Consider the following 5,153-nt stretch of genomic DNA (forward strand, 5'->3'; position numbering starts at 1 on the left):
TCAGGGCAAAATTGTGGCCACGTATGAGGAAGTTCTGCAGGAGGAAAACAACTCCCGGATGCTGAAGAAGGAACCAATCAGCTAGTGTTGCTCCCGGATGCTGAAGAAGGAACCAATCAGCTGTCTTTGCATCATGTGTAGAAACCAATCATTGTAAAGCTTAAGCGCGTGACCAAGCTTGGAAGCTATAAAAGGCAGGGCTCTGAAGTGAATAAAGGTCAGTTTCTGATTACATTAATCAGCGTGCTGTCTGTTGATCTTCCGCAAATGGCGCCCGAACAGGGACCCTCTTGCTGTTGCTTGACTGAGCAAAGAAGACAGCTGGAATAGGAGGGGAGCAGAAAAGCCGACCAAAGGGGTTGCTGTCCTGGCAACTGAAAAAGCAGAGTGCACTGTGAGGCATCCACACGGAGAGGGAAGCATGACGAGAGAGGGAATCTCACCCTGATCAGGTGAGCGGTCAGGGTGGAGATGGGAATCTCACTGTCAAAAGAAGAGGCGGCAGTAGTAAAGCTCCTCCAACATATCCTTTCTAAGAGAGGACTAACATATGACGAGGGTACCTTAAAAGCCCTTTTAAAATGGGCTAAGGACCAGGAGCTAATTTCGGGAATGGGTGCAGCTTTTGAGCTACACACCTGGGATCAGATTGGATCCGCTTTATGGGAAGAAATTAGCAAGGGAACCAAGGAGGTTCATAAATTACCTACCTTGTGGTGACTGATTAAAGACTTTAGAAGAAATGAAAAGTGAAAGGGCAGCCGCTGCGTCTGCATTTGCTGCTCTTTCGCCGAGTTCCTCTGGGACTGAATCCGCTTCAAATGAACTATTTTCCCCGATATCAGTGCCTGGACCGGCGCCGATACAAACCCCAATCCCGGCGCCGGTACAAGCCTTAATCGTAAACCCCATTCTGCCATCACAATCAGCAGCTCCTGAAGTAGAAGTGAAAGGCAAGTCTGATTCGGGGAACAACCACGAGGTGGCAGTAAAAGCTCCCCGACCTAATACCGAAGATACCGAGGAATCAGGGGAGGAGGAGGAGGAAACGAAGTTCCCTCCGCCCCCCCCCCTCCTTCCTTATACCCGCCTCTTCCTCCGTCCGCCCCGGGATCCACCCCAGAGATTCCACAAGAAGCTGAGATAGCAACTGCCACAAGATCTTTAAAGGGACAGGGAGACAAACAGCTCCAGGAATTAATCGAGCGCCTGGAACATCTTGAGTCCGAGAAAAAAGCCCAGTTGTCGTAGCAGATCAACTCTAATCCGTTTTCTCTTTCAGGACCCTATCCCCCACCGTCGTATCTATCTACCATGCCTGTTAATCAGCCACCGCCACCACCATCTACACCTCCTATTAACCCTCCGATGTCATTTTTGGGGGGAGGGGGAAATGATAATCCGGTGGTCCGCTGGAAAGGGATTATTCGAGATGCGGTAGCAGATGGTGATTTTGTATCAGCTTTTCCAGTTTCAATACAGCCAGGGGGAGGGGGGCAATGGGTTGCATTAAATTGGAAACTTTTAAAAGAAGCAAAAACTGCATTAGCACAATACGGTTTACATTCACAATTTACGACATCTATTTTACAGCATATCTTTACGGCTAACCGTTCATAAATTAGCTACCTTGTGGCAACTGATTAAAGAGACTTTAGAAGAAATGAAAAGTGAAAGGGTAGCCGCTGCGTCTGCGTTTGCTGCGCTTTCGCCAAATTCCTCTGGGACAGTATCCGCTTCAAATGAACTATTCTCCTCGATATCAGTGCCCGGACCGGCGCCGGTACAAGCCTTAATTGTAAACCCCCTTCAACCATCACAATCAACAGCTCGTGAAGTGAAAAAAAAAAATATCATGGAGCCCATTGCCCACACCCCCACACCCCCAGCCCCCCGAACCTCTGCAAGTTGCTGCCGTGGCTGCGAAGACTGAGGACAGAGATGAAGATGATCCTTTGATCCAGGCCCTATTGACCCCCAGAAGGAGCCTGTGCATATTCATCGGACTGCTGTTATTGCTGCTCCTGAGGTTCTGATGCCTGATAATTCCGCTGCTGACCTGGATGTTCCTTTTGACACGGGGCCTATTGATCTGGAAAAGGAGTCCGATTTATATCCCCCAGATCCTCATGATAAATGGGCAGCTGTAGAGGGAGAAGCGAGATGGGTGGGGGATGCAGATGTATTGTATGCTTTACCGGTGATGTATGTGCTGGATCAAGAACCGCAGTGGGAAGGTCTCTCGTATGCCCTTATCAGGGGTATCGGGCGGACTGTGGCAGACCGTGGACATGGGGCCCCATATACAACTCATTTGATACAGTCTCTCTGTGATACTCATATAGTAGAAGTTAGCAAATATAAGTATGTCCATGTTTCTATTGACGCTTGGAGACCTTTATAGACATTGCTGGCCACTTCTTCTGACATAGACTGGCCACCTGTGTCGGAATGAGTGTGCATTTTGGTCAGTATAAAAGCCCAAGCCTCATGCAATGTGGGGGAGGCAGAGCCTCTGCGGGAACGCTCGCTAAGGTTGAGCCTGCCACCTCACACTGCGATGATGCTTGTTGGAGCTGGTTTCCTGATAGTCTTCACAGGGTCCTTGTGCCACGTTCTGTATGTGGGACTGTGTAGTGGAAGTAATGATTGTCTGGATTTTGTGTTTCAAATATTGTAGTTGTGTGGAGTGTGCTTGTGGGATCCCATACGTATGTGTGTGTGTGTGATGAGGCAGATGGTGTTCTATGTACTTTTTTTGTTGTCGGGTACATGTAAAAGTTTTTAACAGATAGCAGTTTAACATTTCGGGCAAGAAAGGTTTAATGCAGAAGTGCGGTTGCTGTCAGGTATTTACGGTTGCTGCTGAAGCCATCATATTTGAAAAATCATGGCAGTCAGGTGAAGTTCCCGACGACTGGAAAAAGGGAAATATAACCCCCATTTTCAAGAAGGGGAAAATGGAAGACCCGGGGTATTACAGACCAGTCAGTCTCATCTCCGTGCCTGGCAAAATCTTGGAGCACATTCTCCTGGAAGCCATGCTAAGGCACATGAAAAACAACAAGGTCCTTGGTGGCAGCCAGCATGGCTTCACTAAGGGGAAATCCTGCCTGACCAGTTTGGTGGCCTTCTATGATGGATCTACAGAATTGATGGATAAGGGTAAAGCAGTTGATGTCATCTACCTAGACTTGTGCAATGCGTTTGACACTGTCCCACACAACATCCTTCTCTCTAAATTGGAGAGATATCAATTTGATGGATGGACCCCTCGGTGGATAAAGAACTGGCTGGATGGCCGCACACAAACAGTTGTGGTCAGTGGCTCAATGTCCAGCTGGAGCCCAGTAACGAGTGGTGTCCCTCAGGGATCTTGTCGCAAAGAGCTGGGAGACACGAGCATAAATTGCTTTAGAAGTCTCGTTTATTGCTAAGCAGCTGGATGCTTATATACCTTGCTTGCATGTTTATAGTTTGATTACAGAGATATTGGCTTATAGCTTTTGCATGTTACAAGATCATTGGTTTATAGCTTTTACATGTTACAAGATTATTGGTTAAAGATACAGTAAAGGAATTCATCAAAACAGGATACAAAATAGGATCAGGGATAAAGAGTCTGGTCAGTAAGATAAACATTAAGCAACTTGAAGGTCACAAACTTAATTATCGTTCTGCTTCTGCCACGGTTTATCTCCAGGGCACGCTCATCTTGCTCCCTTGTACTTTTCCATCCTAGATTTGCACCAGCTGCAGCGTATCACCATCTGCATGGCCTCTGCCACGCAGCCAGTCCTTTGCAAAGCTCTCTACATTTCCCCTTTCTTTCTTAAGAACAATAAGCGACGTATTGAGATTGTTCATAGCTTTGTTAATCTGTATTTGGATACATTGAAGCAAGCAAGGTAGACAGGTTATTAGTAATATAATGACTAAAACTATGATTATTCCATGCTTAACGACATCTAATAACCATCCAGTGATTCCCCAAGAAGACAGCCAAGAATCTAACCAACTTGAAGCGAAAGTAATATCCTTAAATTGACTGTGTAGTTTTTCTATTTAAGAGTGTATACTACTTGAGTGATCAGAAAGATTTAAACAACACATACCTTCAAATTCGTTACATCCATGACCTTGTGCTAAAAGTAAAAAATCTATGGCAGTCCGATTTTGTAACAGCATGTCGGATACTATCAACATCATGTAAGAGGTCATCTAATATGGTTGATGTGATATTAAATTCTTGGATAGCAAAGCATGCTAGGCTTTTAATATTTCTCCAATTAGTGGCAGCCATCACACCAGGGGTAAAAAAGGCCATTGAGACACCTTCAAGCATGCATGTGACTATTTACAGACCTTCTTCTCAGCAAGCCTTGCATTTTCCCAGCCGCCACATAGTCTGTTTTGTTCTTGTTAACATAAAACAGACTCCCTCTTGACCTTCGGAGTCTTGGCCCTAAATCAGACATGTTTTACCTACAATTCCTCTTTTTTCTGTTTGGGCAAACGAAACTGACTGTGTTAGGCGCTCAGCCGTCCTTTGTAGCATAGATTGAATACAGGAACAAAAACAGGGAAGACACAATAAAATCAATAAAAATACAACCACGATGATTAATCCAGATTTCAATAAGGATATCATCCATTCAGTAAGACCTAATGATCGAAGCCATCTTTCAAATCCCCAATCTTGCTCAACCCATAATTTATCTGTAAGCTGTCGTAGGGTATCTATTTGTGAGTAAATGGATTTTGAATGATCAGAAAAATTCATACAACACATTCCTTCAAATTCTACACAGCCATGACCTTGGGCTGACCACATCCAAAACATCGAGGGCCCTTGACCATACCGGTGGCTTGCAAAGGTGCCAAGGCCACTAATACTTGCGAATGACTTTTTTGAATTGCCTCTCCCACTGCTTTTACTGCCTCAACCAACATTGTCTGATGCCCCATAGGTACCCGTGCCATTCGTTCTAACATCTCTTCTACAGTAGCATTTGCAGGTAACTGAACAAGTATCTGCCTTACAGCATCATTACAGTTCTGTATTGCACACTGACGCAGTAAAATACCATGCATGTATTCTGGAGTACCTGACTTCCTTACAGCATCAGCTACCCTATTCACAAAGGTACTGA

The 5,153-nt window shown here is 45.3% G+C and overlaps 1 long non-coding RNA gene across 2 annotated transcripts; it reads left to right on the forward strand.

Annotated features, from left to right (window-relative positions):
• Window positions 1–207: 207 nt before the first annotated feature.
• LOC136004346 (uncharacterized) lies at window positions 208–4,261 on the forward strand. Of its 2 annotated transcripts, none has more exons than XR_010608396.1 (2): window positions 208–452; window positions 1,283–4,261. It is a non-coding gene; the product is annotated as an uncharacterized LOC136004346 (long non-coding RNA). The 2 variants fall into 2 exon arrangements; XR_010608397.1 differs by having other exon boundaries at window positions 1,594–4,261.
• Window positions 4,262–5,153: the final 892 nt, after the last annotated feature.

This window comes from Lathamus discolor, chromosome W (assembly GCF_037157495.1).
Source record: "Lathamus discolor isolate bLatDis1 chromosome W, bLatDis1.hap1, whole genome shotgun sequence".
Classification (NCBI taxonomy): domain Eukaryota; kingdom Metazoa; phylum Chordata; class Aves; order Psittaciformes; family Psittacidae; genus Lathamus; species Lathamus discolor.